The sequence below is a fragment of the Panthera leo genome, chromosome A3, assembly GCF_018350215.1.
Source record: "Panthera leo isolate Ple1 chromosome A3, P.leo_Ple1_pat1.1, whole genome shotgun sequence".
Taxonomy (NCBI): Eukaryota; Metazoa; Chordata; class Mammalia; order Carnivora; family Felidae; genus Panthera; species Panthera leo.
This window is the reverse complement of record NC_056681.1, coordinates 4,066,948-4,084,929: the sequence shown is the minus strand read 5'-3', so window position 1 is coordinate 4,084,929 and position 17,982 is coordinate 4,066,948. Positions and strand designations below refer to the sequence as shown.

The following is a 17,982-nucleotide window of genomic DNA, read 5'->3' as shown; positions in this document are numbered from 1 at the left end:
CACGTTATAGCAGCAGCAGGCCGCGGATCGTGTTTCAGGGCCCCTCCCTGGGTCGCGTGCTGTCCCTCCCTGTCGCCTCTGTCAAGTGTGGGAGGGAGAAAGACTCTGAGCTGGTCACTGCAGACGAGCTATGTGTCGTAGATGAGCTGAGAGAAGGAAGGACCCCTGTGTCCTAATTACTTTTTGCAAAGACTCAGGATTTCCCTCTATGCCCTTCTGGTGTAGACTAAAGGGTTCTGACCCCCTCGCTTGGCCACCAGTGACGACAGGAATGCTGTTTTGTGGGGGACCGGAGCTTTTTTCCCCTCCTTTAAAAAAAAACGTATTCCTTTAAACTGCGGTAAGAACTCCGTAACGTAACATTGACCGTTGGAACCATTTTTAAGTGCACCGTTTCATGGCCTTAAGTACCTTCCCATTACTGGACCGTCCCCACCACCCGTCTCTGGAACTGTTTCAACTTGCCAGACTGAAACTCTGTCCCCTTTAAACACTGACCCCCTTCCCCCACAGCACCCCACCCCCACCATACCCCACCCCTGGCGCCCACCATTCCCCTCTTTGTCTCCAGGAATTTGAGGACGCCAAGTAATTCATGAGAATAGAATCGCACGGTGTTTGTCCTGATGTGACTAGCTCATTTCACTCAGCCCCACGTCCCCATAGTTCATCCCCATTGTGGCAGGTGTGAGGACGCCCCCAACCCACCTGTTAGGCTGCGTAATGTTTCTTTGTACATACGTGTAGACCACGTTTTGTTCATCCATCAGCCATCAGTGGGCAGTTGGGTTGTTTCCACCCCTTGGCTGAACAAGTGCTACTATGAACGTGGGTTTGTATCCCTGCTTTCGATGCTTATTTTCCGTTTTTTTGTTTTTGTTTTTGTTTTTGTATTTTTCTGATAGTTTCCATCCTAACGGGCACGGATTGACATTTTGTGATTTTGATTTGCATCTCCCTAGTGATCAGTAATGTTGAGCATCTTTTCATGTGCCTGTTGGTCATTTGTATGTTTTCTTTGGAGAAATGTCTATTCAAGTCCTTTGCCTATGTTTGAATCTGTTTGCTTTTTTATTGTTGAGTTGAGGATTCTCTGCATATTTTGGATATTAATCTCTAACCAGAGATGTGACTTGCAAATATTTTCTCCCTTTCTTCTGTGCTGTGTGTTCTGTGCATCTGCCTTTTTGCTCTGCTGGTGGTGTCCTTTGATGCACAGATTTTTTTTTTTTATTTTGATGAAGTCCAAATTGTCTGTTTTCCTCTGTTGCCCGAGCCTTTGCTGTCATATCCAAGAAATCATTGCCAAACCCAATGGTATGTAACGTCTCCTTTATGTTTTCTTCTAAGAGTTTTATACTTTTAGCTCTTACATTTGGATCCTTGGACGATCTTGAGTTAATTTTTGGTGCAATTTTGTACAATTATATGGTGTTGCATAAGGGTCCAACTTTATTCTTTTGCATCCCGTTTTTCCAGCGTTGTTGAAAAGACTTTTTTCCTCGTTCAATGGTCTTAGCACCCTTGCCAAAAGTCATTTGAGTATATATACAATAGTTTTTTTTCCCTAGGCTTGCCATTAGAAACTTTTTCTGTATTTATGCATTATTTGAATTTGCCACATTTCCACGGCATCTGTGTGATTTTGGTTCTTGTCTAGCTGTTCCATTAGATTATAAACTTTCTCAGGACAGTGCCCAGATTTTTTAGTGTTTTGTAACTTGGTGTTGCCTAGGGACCTTGCTTTTTTTATTTATTGGCATTATCTGACTGATGTAGTCAGGTGTGCATATACCTGAGTGACCTGGTAGGTGGGTCGACCTTGATCGCTACTTGATGCTGGCTGCCCTTGGACATGTGACAGGCAGACTATGCAATATTCTAATGACCTTGTATAGCCAGCCTCCTCCTCTGGCCCATAGACACCTACCCATTACTTCTCAAGTGTTGAGCAAACAGGTGAGCCTGGTAGACACATGGTGCTGGGAATGTGGGGACGATCACTGGTCTCTGGACCCTCCCCCCATTATCGGTGGGGGACAGTGGTCCAGTAGGGAACACAGCTGGGTTCTCTTTTGAGTCCCTTCTTCTGGATCGCCTTCCTCTTCCCAGCTCTAAACCCTGGATCACCTCACATCTCAGTCTCCAGAGGTCTTCTCGATCCACATTTACTTCTGAAGTGAGCTTATCCCTAAAGCTATAAATGCGACCTATCAGCTGACCACTCCCCAGTTCTAATCTCCAGACCCAACCATCCCCCTTGTGAGACCGTGGTTCATTCTCTGAGCCTTTCTGAGCCTCAGTTTCCCCATCTGTAAACAGGGATAAAATGACCTTCCTTACTGCTCTGTATTAGAGAAGCTGCTTGCCAATGTCTGACACCCAGCAGGTACCCAGAAGGTGATAAACATTATTTTCAGTTTATCTCATGAAGGTTCTGCTGTGGGACGGCCCTGAGATCACTTACGTGATCCGGCATCCCCAATGAGGAACATTTGGGGAAAAACTGAAAGCAAGAAATCAAATATGGTAGATGCCAGCTTCTCCTGGCTGTTGTGCATGCAAGGCAGGCAGCTCAGAGCCCCTCCTGGTCTCCTCAAAGTGTGAAGTATGTGTACTATTTGTACTTTGCCTCGTTAATCCGTTTTCCCAAAGGTTTTCATTTGTCGCTCCCTTTTGTCCTTCAGTCTGTTCCGAGCAGTGATCTTAACAGATGCCAAGATTGTTTCGAGCTGTAAATGACTGTGGTGTTGAGAGATGGTGGCTGGTGACAACAAGGGAGTCACGGAGCCAATGCCTGGGCCCTGTGTCGGGGGTGGGGGGGTTGGTTTCCGAGACGGGCCGCCGCGACCCCTGGCCTAGCGCAGCGTTCCCGCCAGTGGGTGTGCAGAGGGTGGGGGCGCCTAGAGCTGGAGGGAGGCCCTCTCCGGACTCTGGGTTACGCGGTCAGCCTTCGAGAATAACTTTTCTCCCTTTCATCCCGGCGCTTGTGCGTGGGAAGCGTGCTTTGAGTTGGAAGCAGAGGTGAGGGCTGGGGTAAGAGAGACAAAGCAGTTGAGCACTGCGGGAAGGGCCTTCTCAGCTGGGGGCACACGGGCCACCCGCCGTCCGGTTTCCGCTACGAAGAGTGTATGAAGAACCCCCCTCACTCAGACAGAACTTCCTGGGTTCAGACCCCTCCCACACTGTCCCCTCTGGGTTTCAAGCCAGAACCCTAGGAGGTGTTTCCTTTCCTTCCCAACAGTCTTCTGTCTCCCCTCAAGTTCAGGACAGCGACCCCCTATCCACAGTCTCGCTTTTCACGGGGCCGGTGACTCGTGGTCAACCCCCGTCCAGTCATCGGGTGGTCGGGCGCAACCTCGGGCTGTGTCGCTCACCTCACTCCGCGTCACCATGGAGGCAGCTCATCGCCTTACATCCTCACAAGAAGAGGGGAGAATGGCACAAGAGGCTGTTCTGAGAGAGAGAGGGAAGCCACACTCACATAACCGGCATCACAGGGTATTGTGGTAATTGTTCCATCTCCATATCGATGCCGTTGACCTCTGACCAGGCCTGTGTGTGAGTTGCGCTTTCTCGTAGGTATGTGTGCGTAGGAAAAAGCAGGCGTAGGGTTTGGGGGTGTCCGTGGTTTCAGGGATCCACTGGGGGTCTTGGAACGTATCCCCCACTGATAAGGCGTGGGGGGGGGGGGTCCTGCACCTACCAAATCCAGTCGGCTCTGCCCCCAAAACATTTTCTAACTCCGATCACGATTCTTTGTTCCCACCACCATGATCCCAGATTAAACCACCAGCATGTTCTGTTTGGTCTGTACGAGCTTCCGGACTGATCTCCCTGCTTCTGACCTTGGTCCTTACAGTCCGTTCTCTACATGCGGCTAGAGCACTCAAGGGCCCAAACGCAGATCCACAGAGGGTTATTTTCAGGCCTTGAAACCTGCTTTGGCACTGGTTGGTGCGGCTGGATTTCTAACCCGTGTGGAGTCAGCCACCCGTGTACTTCTTACCGTCTCTCTCTTGTGACATGGCGGCGTCAGCCCCATGCCTGTCCCGCCATTGTATGTATTCAGGGAGCAGGTAACTGGGCTCCCGGTGTACCGTCTACAGATGGAAGGTAGTTTTGCCCCAGGATGGATCACAGGTAACATCTCACCCTTCCCTGGTGTAGACCATGTGGATCACGAGATCTGGAACTTTTGAACAGATGGTATTTAGATGAGGTTTGGGACATAGAGTTGAAGCCATAATGGGTTGAGACTTTTGGGAATTTGGGGTGGGGCGAGTGTGCTTGGCACGTGGGACAGATGTGAGTTTGGGGAGCCAGACGCCAGACTGTAAGTGGGTTGAATGGTGACCCTCCCCTAACCGTATGTCCACATGAAACCCGTGAATGAGACCATATTTGGAGGATCTTTGCAGATATAATTAAGTTAGATGAGATTATTCTGGATTAGGGCGGGCCCTAAATCTGATGTCTCCTGTCCTTAGGAGAGGGGAAGAAGAGGCTGTGGGGTGGGATGGGGTCAGAGTGAGGGCTGATGGGGGCTGCACTACCCCAACCCAGAGCTCCAGAATCTAGAAAGCACCAGAAGGAGTCTCCGCCTTCAGAGCTTGATTTCAGTCTTCTAATGGTGAGAGAATGAATTCCTTTTCTTTCATGCCACCAATTTTGTGACGATCGGTTACAGCAGCCACAGAAACCTAGTGCACATCCTTCAGCCTTTCCGTCCTCCTCTTTGTCAAGTGCCAGGCTCGATTCCACCCCTCTGGGATCTTCAGACTGGCTGTTTTCTTTCCGGGAACACCCTTCACCCAGACCCGTCAACATCTGGCACCCTTCCATCTGGGGGTCCACTCCAACATCAGCCACCGAGAGCGGTCTCCGCCAGCACCAATGTGAACGGCCTCCCTGGCTGTTCGGGGTTGCCCCGCCATTCCTTCCAGTTCATTCCACAGTCTAATTATGTTCTTCCATGTTCTTTATTCTCCATCTTCCCCCAACAGAACTGTAAGCATCTTGAGGGCTGGGACTTTGTTCCTTAGTGCCAGAGACAGTCCCTGTGTCATGGATGGTCATAAGTAGATTTGCTAAGTGGATGGATGGATGGGTAAGAGGCAGAGAAGACCCCAGTCTGGCAGGCTCCTGTTTTCTCACCTTGTCTACAGAGGCAAACATGGGGGCCCAAGGCCACCAGCAAGCCTGTGACGGTGCTCACGGTGCACCCCGTGACCCCGGCAGCTGGCAGGGCTTCTGCCCTTTGCTGTTGTGTTCCTTCCTCTTCTGGCTGGAGACTCTTTTCAGGGGTCTGGGGTTCCCATCTTGCTTGGTCGTGGGCTCTCCCGTGCCCCCGTCACCCGCCAATGCCTGGATGCTGACAGCTGGCCCGGCGAGCTCAGGTGTTCGAGTCTGCTCCTCGCTCCACCCCCGGCCCCGGCCCTTCTCTTTGTTCTTTCTTCTCTTCTTTCGAGTACCGATCATCTTGCTTAACGAGCCCACAGTGATAAAGGGCCATTCTCTCCCAGGCAGTGGAACTCCAAGGTGGGTGGGCCACGAGGTTGGGCACCTGTGCCGAACACACACGTGGGTGTTGAATGAACCACCAGGCCATCGACAATGGCAAATGACACGGTTATTTTGAATGATCTAAAGTTGTGACTCACCCACCTTCTGTCTCCTGGAGAGACTCCAGTCTGCAGGGGAGTTGAGGGACCCTCAGGCCTGCGTAGAAACCAGTGGCATCTCCGCTTTCCCTGTGGGCTCCCCCTGGGTGGTCTGCCTTGCTTCTGAGAAAATACGGGAGTTGGGGAGGGGGCGGCAGCTGGAGATTCCTCGTGAGGTCTGGTGGCATTGCCAGAGGGTCCTCTCGATCCCGCCTTGCACGTTCCCAGGCTCTGCTCCCAAGATGGCGAACACAAGTCAGCTCCTGGTGGAAACAGGCACACAGGTCTGCAAGGCCGGAAGATTCCTGCCTTCTCCCCTAGAGAAGGGGCTGGGTCCACTTTCTTCAACATGAATCCTAGATATTAGAACACATCTCAAAATCAGGCACTCCTCATTCCCAATTTGTGGATGCCAGCTCAGTTCAGCAAACTCGCTTGATGAGCTGTGGATGGATGTCCACACCCACCAGGTACCGAGAGACACTAAGGATATGAACGTGATAATGACGTGGACCTCACCCTCAAGGGGCTCCCCTTCCATCAAGGACGTGCTGCCACAGACGAGGAAGCGTGAGGACGTGATAAGAAGCCTGGGTGTGGTGTCAGACAGACCTCAAGTCTGGCCTAGGGCCTCCCTTTGTTTTGAGCTTTAGGACCTAAGGCAAGTTACCTAATCTCTGTGCCTCAGTTCCCCAGATGGTGAAAGGGATCATAAAGGTATCTACTCCGTGGCTGACCCGGAGGTTCAGAGCAATGAGATAGGGAAAGAGCTCATTACTGTGGTGCCTGGCACACAGCAGAGACAATAAATGATCGCTATTAATCATAACCAATGATTTGTAGATAACTCTGTTGACTCCCGTCTATTGGGTTTCATTTCTGGCCACGCAAACGGCATCCCTCCCGTGTTTGCTTCGTACTCGGTACTGTGGTGGAAAGCTGGTCCCAAATGCATTTGGGGAGCCAAAGTAGAGCTCTTGGTTTTGAGATGGGCGGTCTTCTGGAATTGTCTTCAGACTGTCTCCTGAAGTGCCCCAAGCCTCCCTGAGGCAGACATGATACATCAAAGTTTTCAACTTTTATCAATAACTCCTACACTCTGCAGAAGAAGTGACCCTGGGGTTGCTTTTGAGTCCGTGCCTGGGAGTGCCTGGCGGTAGGGTCTGTGGCTGTGCGGTAGTGAGGAGCCCAAGGAGGGGGAGCAAGGTTCACTGGGTGATGGGAATGGAGGGTGGAGGCAGCCGCTGGGCGCCTGGGGCCGCCCTTTGGAATGAAGGCCCGCAGGTCCCGGTCTGGCCACACCCTCAGCCATGATCAAGCAGGTCAACCAGAGCTGGGAGGCCTGGAGGCCCACTGGCCTTGGCCCAGAGGGAGGCTGGGTGGAGATCCCCGGGCGGGTGCTCGGAGCTGCTCTCCCATTGGCTGGCCGGCCCTGCTCATTTGCATGCCGGGATGTTCCCTCTTCCCAGCTCTTCCCTCCCAGGCACCAGGGCCCTTCCTTCTCTGGCGGCTTTCTCTGATTCCCAGGCTCCGTTGGACTGTCCTGGCCCAACACCCTGAGCTCGACGTTGTGGCCATTGTCACATCAGTCCCCTTAGTTTTGTTGGGCTCGTGCCGCCTCCCTTGCTAAAGGGTAAGCATAGCATCTGAGGCCAAGTGCCCGATACACAAGCCGAGAGCAAGCGTGGGCCACTCCCCTCGCGGGGCTCCACGGTCACCCTTGTCATCGTCAGCATGGCAGCAAAGTTGTCACCAGCATAGAGCTGTTCAGATGTACGTATCATTGTCGCCTCACTTAGACTCTTCCCAGCAGCCCCGTGAGCCGGCTGGGGGTCACTGTCGTCACGGTTTTTCCAAGGAGGACACAGATTTGGAGAGCTGAGCAGGGTGTTCACAGCCAGCGTGGTGAGTGGCGTCGAAAGCCGACCGGATACGGATGTCCTGCCCACAGCTCCCGCAGGCAGGCTCCAGTGCGTGTGGGAGATAGCTCCGGGGGCGTGGGGCCATGGGGCCAAGGCCTTGACACTAATCCCATCATAAGGCCCCTCCCTGGTTCTGCCTCCAGGACCCGCTCCCTCTGCAGACAGCTTACCTTGAACACCTCCCTGATGATGGTTTGCTTTTTTTTTTTTTTTTTTTTTTTGCACAAAGAGAGGGCCAGCCAAGAGCTGAGAGCCTTTGGCACACAATCCTCTCTGGTCAGACATTTGATCAGGCTGTTTTGCACGTGCATTTATGTTATTTTCTAGTTACTTTCTCTGTAGGGCACGCGAAACCGGTTTCCGTTTGTGTAAAGGACATTGTCTCTTTCTAAGGCAAAAATTTGGAGGAGAGACGTTGTGGGGTCAGAGATATTGAGTGAGTGGTGGCAGAGGAGTGCCGGCGATGGGCCCAAGGATGCGTGTGTGACGTCCTGCCGCACGGTCCGCAGGCCACGCTCACACTTGGCCTCGCGGCTTCAGGATGTGCGTCAGCCTACAGACCGCGGACACCGGGAGCCCCTCGTCACTCCCGCCCCGCATCGTGGTCTAGCGATTTCCCGCCTTTCCTCATCTCCCCTGCTGATCACGCGCTTCTAAGGTGCAAACAAGTGTCTCACTTCTGCTTACCCCCAGGCACCAGGCACACTGCTCCCTAGTCCCTGGTGGTCCATGGATTGTTCCCTCGTGGGCTGAGCTATCACACGACAGTACCTGCCTTGAGCGTTTGGCATGAGGTGATCACTTATTCGTAAACTCGAGGAAAAGGCCAACGCAACTCATCATTTTCCTACTTGTAAGCGTCTCCTGGCATCTCATTCTTTCTGGGCTGTGGTGGCCACAGCAGGGAATGGGGACGGCTTCTCTACCACGGGGAACTGAGAAGATTGGAGAACACGAGAGGAGATGCAACCAGTGGAGATCTTTCTAGAAAAAAGATGAAGTGGAAGGCAAATGTTGCCTGGCATGTCATTGGCTCTGACGGGATCCTGTGCCCATCCCTGGACGAATCAGAGTCAGACAGGCCAGAATTAAAATTCTGACCCCACCCCCTCCCAGCTGTGTGACCTCTGGCAAGTCATTTCTCCTCCCTCGGTCTCATCCGTGCTATGGTGACAATGGTGATACCCACTGGGTAGGGGTGCCGTCGGGATGATGTGAGAGAGTGTCGGGAAGGCATGAGTGTCCCTGTGGAGCATCTACTAAGTGTCAGGTACGGGGTCACAGCACTGAACAGGGAGACGTGGCCAGTGCCCTCTAGCAACATCATGGTCACCGGACCATCCCGGAAGTAGGCATTTTGTCGCGGTTCTGAAGAATCTTGTAAACGATCAGTCCTGAGAGGCCAGGAGAGCCAACCGGTCTTGGTCTGGGGTCTGAGGGAGGTCAGATGACTCTGTGAAGAGTGACCGGTGGACTGGCCTTGTCACTGTCCCCACGTTCATCCCGCACGCGGTTCCCTTTGTCCAGAACACTCCGCCATCTTTGTCCGGGGCTGGCCTTCTCCTTCAGCTCTTCCGCTAACCGGCCTGTCCCCAGAGTGCCACCCTCTCCACTCAGTGCAAAGTGGGGTCCCTTGCCCTGCCCTCCTGGTCACTCTCTAGCTCTCCCTTCACGCGTGTTTCCTTACAGAACTTGTCCCAACCCCAAATCGCATTAGTTAATTATTTGTGTTTTTACCGTTTACTGTCTTTCCTGCCGATTGCACGTGGGCATCACGGAAGCTCGCGCCTGGTTTGCAGTCCCAACGGCAGCATCTGGGGCACCGTCCGGGGCACCGTCTGGCTCCTGGTCGGGGCTTAACAAATAGTTGCTGAATGATGAAAGGAACAAACTTAGAACCCTTTTGACTGTGTTTTCACTGTGACACCAGTTGACATCCTCTGGAAACTAAGAGTTTCATCCTACGGTTAAAACAAAACAAAAAAAGGCCATACTGTTTCCCTCTCTTGCCCCAGTCCATCACCATGTTCGGGCAGGAGAGCTTGCTCGCTGCTCTCCGGCTCTGGGAAGGTATCAGGTCAAATCCTGCCCTCACTGCATTTCTGAACTTGAGTTATGACTTCCAGACTCGACGGCTTTGCTCCTTTGTTCAACTGATGTCCTGCAGAGGCGGCTTCTCTCGTCCTTTTAGAAAGAAATCTTGCCTACACAAGGAAATGTGGAGCTCATTAAAAACCCGGTTGTGAAATTTCTTTCCGAAGGAAGTGCGTCTGTGCTACAACTCCAGAAGTTCTGAGGGATCCCTTCCTTATTTGAACTTCTGGAAAGTTCGGGAATCAGGGGGCGCCTTCAGATTCTGTCCTGCCTTTCCCCGCTCCCAGGCCGTCTCTGCTCCTTCACCCTACCTGTTTTCAGGTCCCTCTCACCCTTGGTTTCTGTACTTGTTCCCCAAGCCCGGACGGTCCCTGGGTGTGAGGGAGACCGAGGTGAGGAGGGCAAGAGTGTGACACAGCACAGAACGTAGGCAAATCCAACAGGTATTTTTTCCTCTGACCCTCGGAGTGGAAGTTTAAATATTTCCATGTAAGGCAATGCAGCTAGCCGGGTGAGGAAGCCCTCCTCAGACCCCAGTGACCATGAATCACCTGTACTCTATGAATTCCTCTATTTTTAATTGCTGCTGATTCTCACGTTTTGCACCTTGGGGCCCAAACTCATGCTCAGGTCAACCAACGTTGCCTACCGATTCCTCAGGATCGAGGTGCCATTTTATGCCTACTGTAGGATTTCGGTCCCTGCCGTGGTGGGTTTCATACCTCCCTTACCATGCCCTTGACCCCGTAGCCTGGCCGTGTCCTCCGAGTCACAAGAGCTTGGCTGCGGGAGCTGCCTTGGCCAGTGGGATGTTCATAGACGTGGTACCGACAGAGGCCTGCGAAGGGTCTGTGCGGCGGGTTTGCTGTCTCTGGGGCCCCTCTCTCTGCCGTGGGAAGGACACGCCTGGGCTGGGCTGCTAGAGGATGAGTAGCAAACGGGGCAGAGCTCGGTGATCAGTTTTTTCCCACCCAAAGTCAACCTGGATCTCCCGGCAGCCAGCTGGTTGCCAGCGAGCCCAGCAGGAGCGCAGAGCCGCCTCGTGGACAAACGCTCTTTCTCGCCATCATTATGGTGTGGGGATGTTTGTTACATACACTGTCGTGGCCGCAGACGACAAACACATCGTCCTCCAAGGACGTCTCATCTACCAGGAGAGAACACTATGCATACGACTCTAACCGTAGCTGCTACTACAGCCGGGTAACCCTTATTAAATACTTATTCATTTTGGGTCAGGCCCCGTATTCAATCGTTTCCCTACATCCCCTCATTTAATCCATGCATTGGCCCTACTAGGTAGTTCTTACGGTTATCCCCATTTCAAAAGTGAAGCAACCGAGGCTCAAAGAGGTGAAGTGACTTGGCCAAGGTCATGCAGCTGGCAAGGCTGATAGCCAGGATTTCCACCCAGCCAGGTCTGGCCCCAGAGCCCAGGAGTGTTACCGTTACGTGTTGCTACAAGTCTTCAGAGGCTATAAACAGGTGTAAGAGGGTCAGAAGGTATTTCCTGTAAGCAAGCAAATCAGGGAGAACTTCCTAGAAGGGGCAGCATTTGGGTTTTCAAGTGGCTTTGGGTAGGATTCATGCAAATGGGGTGGAGGGAACGGAGGAGAGTGCTTGCGTGAATATTTTTCTTCTGCAAACGGATCAAGGTGTTGGAGAGCCGCTGGAACCAAGTTCCCCATATCCAGAGACTGGCCGCGTTGGGCAGACACAGGAACTCACCACGTTACGAGCTTAGGAAGGATACAGTTTGCGATGAATTCCTCTGATAAGAGTCAAGGCTACTTCAAGGTGGGTGAAACAGGCAGGTGCGTGGTGGCATGTTGACTTAACTTGCTCAAAAGCATCTCTCCCACGAATCTACTAGGATGCCTGAAATTCCCACCTCCGGCAGGCACTGAAGGCACCTGTTAAAAGCACGCATGTCGAGATAAGTGGAGAGGGCGTGTTTGTATGGGTGAGCGGTCCAGGTGGGGGCTCCTGGGAGGGGCTCGGGGAGGTAGGAGTTGGAGGCGTCGCTGAAGAAAAACAGGTCCCGACGCGTAGGACGGGGGTTCCCAAACTAAACCTGCCTCCGCCGAGGGCTGATGATGTTGAAGGTGGAGACTCTGTCTTTGTCTCGGGAAATGGTCCCTCTGGGGCACGTTGTTGTGCCAGGTGGCATGGGGCTCCGGGCTGGCATTGCATTTGATGGCGGTCCAACGTGCTGTTTCAGGGTTGGGGCGGCCCTCCCTCCCCTCCACGCTGTGTATTTCTGCTGCCACAAGAAATGGTTTTGGATGAGCACTCGTGTCTCGCTTGCTAGAAGCGTGGAGCCTCAGATCTTCTGGACAGGTTTTAGATCTTTATTTTGGTGACACTTCCCATCCCCTGTCCAGGTCAACGAGCATGCCCGTGCTGCTGCTGTTCTGGAGACAACCATCGGCAGCTGCATCTGTCGCCGGATGATACCTGTTGACCCCCTCATCTCTGCACCGGCTGTCTCGACAGGCTACTCCATCCAGGGTCGCGATAAGTTGAGGCAAAATATCAGGATGCTTTTGGCTACAGGTAGCAGAAACCTAGGTTGAGCTGGCTTAAACAAAGATGGGAATGTACTGGTGGATGTAGCTGAAGAGTCCTGGGTGCCATGTTGGACCCAGGGGCTCCACCCATAGTCTCAGCTCCCTACTCCTACTTTCTACGTCTGCTCTCTCTGTGTTGGACAGACTTTTTCCTCGTGGTGACAAGATGGCTGCCAGCACCTTCAGGCTTCCCTCTGGTCCGCTCAGCAACTCCACGGAAAAAAACATTCAAAGTCCCAGAACTGAATCTCATTGGCTCTGATGGGGCTGGGCTTGGCTCACGGCCCCGTCCTCCAACCAATCATCGTATTCAAGGTTGTGTTGATTTCCTCTAGCTGCTAGAACAAATTACCACAAACTCAGTGGCTTAAAACAACACAAATGTATTATTTTTATTATTCCGGAGGTCTGCCTATCTCAAAGGTGTTGTGATGCTCTGTTTAGTCCACAGACATAAGCCTAGCCCTGGAGCCCCACACAGGCTGCACAGAGTGTGGGGAGAGGTAGTTTCTCAAGGGAAGATATAGTCCAGACCTGGCGGAACAGGATGTTGAAGGGGTAACAACGGCAAACGTCCACCACGGAAAATGCAGGCAAAATTTGGGAGCTCCTTTAAACGGGTTCTGCTAGACTCACTGTCAGATTCCTTCATGAGATCAACCGCTTTCTTTTAGCCCTTCAACGCGCGCAAGTTGGCAGGGCATTTCATTTCAGGGGGAACTTTATACGCGATGAATGCCGCTCTTAACACAAGCTGGTTGGAGCCGCGTACATCCTGCAGGGTGTCTTACAATGAGCCCCATGCTGACAAGGAGGTGCCCAGCTAGGGCTTGGATGCTCTAGAAAGGCACTTAATTATCTGGTTTCTGAGCAAGTCCAGGCTTCCGCTGGTTAGGCTGGTCAGGAGGAAGAAACTCCAGGGTAATGGAAAACTACATAACGTATTACGCTACTCTTAGTTAAATCCCCTAAATTTAAAAGAAAACAATCTTCAAAAGAGTCATAAAGCACATGAAGAGCTAACTGGAGGCGATGCTTATCTAGATAAGTCACAGTATTCTTAACGGCTGGATTCTGAATCCAAGTTCAAGTGAGAGGTACAGTCTCAAAGATCCAGCTGCGTATCTGCCTGCTTGGAAGAAGTGGATGGAAAGTAAACGGAACGACCCTGCCCTGCACTTGGCGGGATCCCGGAAGCGTCCTGATACACCGCTCCCCTCAGGGGCGTGCTCCATGGTGGAGACCACCAGGGAGGGTTGGCAGACACTGGAGGAGGAGAGGGGCCACTTAGTAGTGTCCACTGCAGAGGGAACAGGGTCCTTCGAGTGACCTGCCATCAGAGAGGCCGGGAATACGAAGCTAGACGCGTGGCGAGGTGACGATCTGTCAACGATACGCAGGAGAAAGTGAGGATGATTATAGACCCGGGGTAGGAGTTCGAGAGGCAGTTGCCCGATGGCCATGAACTCCGTCCCTGGAATTGGATAATACTGAATCTGAATCCTGACTTTGCCACTTTAATAGCTGTGTGACCATGGGCCGGTCACTCTAACCTTTTTGAGCCTCTGTAAGCGTGAGCCTTTTTTATCTAGAAAATGGGGATAATGAAAAAAAAAAAAAAAAAAAAAAAAAAAAAAAAAAAAAGAAAATGGGGATAATGACAGTATGAGGTGTTTTGAGCTGTCACAAGGGCAACACCATGATCAAAACCCTCACCATCAGCTCACCATCGAGTCACGTGAATTGTCCGTTTCCCTTGCACACTGTTTAGCCTGAAGTCCGGGTGGACTGGTAGTGTTCCAGCCAGCATTATTTTTTCCTTTGAAAGTGACGGAATCCCAAGTAAGCTGAAACAAAAAAGACATGATGAGCTGTTACAAGTGAAAGCTGTAGGGATAGTATGGATTTCAGGCCCAGACAGATCCAGCTCCAAACAGGACACCAACCCAGTCTCTCCAGCTCTTGGCTCCCCTTTCCTCTGTGTTGGGTCCACCGTCAGGCAAGGTCTTTCTTCAAGGTGGCAAAGGTGGCTACCCGTAGCTTCGGGTACATTCCTTTCTCCTCCACAATCCCAGTGAATAGAGAACTTCTCTCTCAAGTGTTTTGGCAAAAGTCCTGAGATTGACCGATTCGTCTGACCTTGCCCAGCCCTGAACTGATCATGGTGGCCAAGCAGACAGGATCCATTGATCGGCCAGATCCCAGTCACAAGCCTGCGTTGGGAGTCCCAGGCCCACCGAGCACATGGACGAAGGATGGGTGGCCAAAAATAACCAGTGGTTCCTACAGTGGCCTTCAAGCTTACGGCTAAGGAATCCACCAACGCGCCATTAAGTGGACAGATAATCCAGCAGAAACAGGATGAGGAAGCTTGAGAGTACTGACTCACAGACCACTCCTGATTTTCTCAAACCCTCCTCCCTCCACACACCCGGCCACCGTCAAACCACGAGGGCACATCCTCCTTCCCCTGTCCTCTCTGCCCTCCCCCTGCTGCCCTCTCCCCTCCAACCTGCCCCTCCTCCTTGTCTAGTTTAATGAGATCTTTCCAGACTTCAGTCATCGGCAAACCAGTTTTATCATCTTGCCAAGTCTCCAAACCACCTTTACGATGACTGCTTCATATTTTAATTCAGGTTACTTTTTTTTTTTACTTAAGTAAATTAATTTCAAAAGGAATTCTCTTCACCACCACACATGGAAAATCCAGCGTCATTTGCCACAAATACAAGATAAAGGTAAAGGTAAGTGCAATGAGGACATCGCCGAATCCTAGGTCCAACAACAGGAACAACCAGATTCAAGCATCGGCATGGAACTTGGATAGACACGTCTCCAAAGAAGACATCCAAAAGGCCAATAGACACGTCACGAGGAGATGCTCAGTCGACATCATTCATCATGTGGGAAAATGCAAATCAAAACTACAGTGAGATACCACCTTGCCTCACACTCATCAGGATGGCTGCTATCAAAAAAAATCAAAAACGAAGAAACAAGTGTTGGCGAGGACGGGGGGAAACCGGAACCCCCGTGCGCTTTGGTGGGAATGCAAAACGGTGCCGACAGTGTGGAAAACAGTATGGAGGTTCCTCAAGACACTAAAGACAGAATTACCATCTCATCCAGGGACTCCGCCTACGGGCACACGCCCAAAAGGGTTGAAAGCAAGGTCCGGAAGAGATGTTCGCGCAGCCGCATCCATGGCAGCGTTATTCCCAACAGCTAAAAAAACATGGAAGCAATCCAGTGTCCATCAACAGGTGCTAAGCCAAGTGTGGCCTATACCTCCAAGGGAATACTATCCAGCCTTCAGAGGGAGGGGCATTCTAACACCTGCTACAGCATGAATGAACGTTGGGGACATTGTGCTAAGTGAAAGAAGCCAGACACAAAAGGCTTGTCTGCCGTGGGGGAGAGAACACGGGGAGTTAGTGTTTAATAGGTACAGAGTTTCAGTTTTACGTGACGCAAGGGCTATGGAGAGGGGCCCAGCCCATAGCTGCACAAGAATGTGAATGCATTTAGTACCACTGAACTGTGCACTTAAAATGGTTACGAGGGGAAATCGTATGTTATACATATTTTACCACGGTGTAACAAAAGAAGAGTGAGAAAGAGATCCTATGTGGATTCTATGGCCTGCCCGGGGCTCTAAGCCTGTGGCCTCTGCCTCTCAGCTCCAAAAGGAAGACTGTGTGAGAGTGGTTATAGACATTCCGGATCGAGGTGCTCTCCTGGGACTAGTCAGAAAGGCTGAGGAAGGCCAGAAAAGGGGAGAACTTTCTCCCTGGGGAGAGCAGATGTGTGGTTGACTGTCACGGTGGGCCCCCGCTCAAATCGTGGGGCTCAGGTTGCTGACCTGGTTAAGGATCAGTTAAAATTCTCCCTCTACGGACCATCCAGCTGACGTGGCATCTTCTGGCCTCAGCACCCTGTATCCTTGGTTCTCTGTCCCTGCACTTCCTGTGCCATCAAGTAGATGAGAAGCCTCCAAGGGCAGGGCCGGAGCCACGCTGGTCTCCTACAGTGCGGGTGCCTGGTACGTCCACCCCGGTGGTTGGTTTTGGGCCATGCGGCCGAGGGCAGTGGACCCAGCCAGCGGTCTGAGCAGCTCTGACCCCTCCTGGGTCCGGGCACACCTGGAAACCACCTTCTATCCCTTTTCTCTTTTTAGCTGCTTCGTGGATTCGTTTCCCTTTCTCCAGCCATCCCTCAGTCCGAGCCATTTTACCATGTACACGAAGGATATTTTAATTCCAAGGAAAGGATGATGCTGAAACGATCTACGTTCTAGCCCGGCAGGAACAGAAGATAACCCTAGCCTTGGGTTTCCCTCATTTTCAAAGCACGGGGCCCAAACACTGAAGCAGAGCCCCCCACGAAGCATCTGTCCTGTTCGGTGACAAATGACCCTCCAGGATGTCTTCCACGCCCCACTCCTTGACTGGGACGCAAGGACGGGGCAGCGTGGAAGGGGTGGGGGTGGGCTCCAGAAGCTCCCGTGTCAGCTCAGTTCTGGGGGCTTCAGCAGATTCTGCAGCTTTGAGTGGTGCACACAACCGACCATCTGTGGCGCTCGTGGGTTCCGCGGGTCAGCACTCTGCCGGTCCTCTGGGGCCAGTCCGGGAGGCTGGGGCTCCGGGCACCTCTCGGCTCGTGCGTTCACGTGTCCGTGGCTGGCACTGGCCATGGCTGTGAGGCCTCAGATTCTCTCCACGTTGGCTGCTCTGTGTGATCTCTGCGTGCGGGCTCGTTCGGGCTTCCTCCCAGCACGGTGGCCGTGTTCAGAGGACTGGTGTCCCCGAGAGAGAGAACCGGGTGGAGGTCGCGACACCCTTGTGACTTTTGCAGCTGGTTAGGGGAGTAGTCCCAGGGGGGAACGTCAGAGGACCTGGGATGTGTGTTATGTAGACCACCCGTGCCCTCCGTGTGGCCTGGCCCGTGAGCTGGCCATGCAGGGAGTCCCCGGGGAGTCCCCTGGCACCCCAGTCCAGCACAGGTGCCCAGTGCCAGGTAGAGCCCTGCCTCTGCGTGTCGTCCCTCCCTCTAGCGGGGGGGGGGGGGGGGGGGGGGGGGACGCTGGTAAGGGAGGGGCTCCAAGGGCGTCCAGGTGTTCTCAGAGGTCAGCAGTCGGGCCCAAATCCCTGGGAAGCGTTCATTCATTCACTCACCCGCTCCGTTCATTCGTTCACTCCCCGACTCTTTCGTCAGAGCTTCCCGGGTGCCCAGGCACGGGTCTCAGGCAGGTGGTACGCGACAGCAACATAAAGCAGCCCTGTCTTCTGTGCTGCCCAGGTGAGCGGGAAGGGCCCTCAGTACTTTGCACTTGGACGCCCTCGGAGGAAACGGAGGGGAAGCCGGGAGCCCTCCGCCGGGCAGGAGGTCCAGGACGAGCCTCCGGCGAGGCCGGGCCGCCCAGACCCGCTAACCTGCCTCTGGGTTGACTTTGCTCCCCTGCCACCGCCCACACCCGCCGGCTCCGAGCTCCCGGGAGAGGCAGGGAGACGCTGCCTGCCGGTGCCCGTGAGTCACGAGTGTAAAGTGCACCCGGGGCCTTGGCAGGACGGTCTGTGCCAGGGTAAGGTGTCATTGGGCCACCACGGAGAAATGCTGCTCTCCAGGAGACCCTGAGATAAAAGATAACAGACTCCCGGCGCGGCCGTTAATCGCCGGCAGCGCTCTGCGGTGGGAGCTGCAGGTCCCGGGACAGCGAGGCGGCGGGGGGCCAGG

The 17,982-nt window shown here is 53.0% G+C and overlaps 1 long non-coding RNA gene across 1 annotated transcript; it reads right to left on the bottom strand.

Annotated features, from left to right (window-relative positions):
- Window positions 1–1,097: 1,097 nt before the first annotated feature.
- On the bottom strand, window positions 1,098–17,963 carry LOC122215348. Its single transcript, XR_006200332.1, has 4 exons — window positions 17,424–17,963; window positions 13,977–14,096; window positions 9,323–13,632; window positions 1,098–8,569 (listed from the first exon to the last, which is right to left on the bottom strand). It is a non-coding gene; the product is annotated as an uncharacterized LOC122215348 (long non-coding RNA).
- Between the last annotated feature and the right edge of the window lie 19 nt (window positions 17,964–17,982).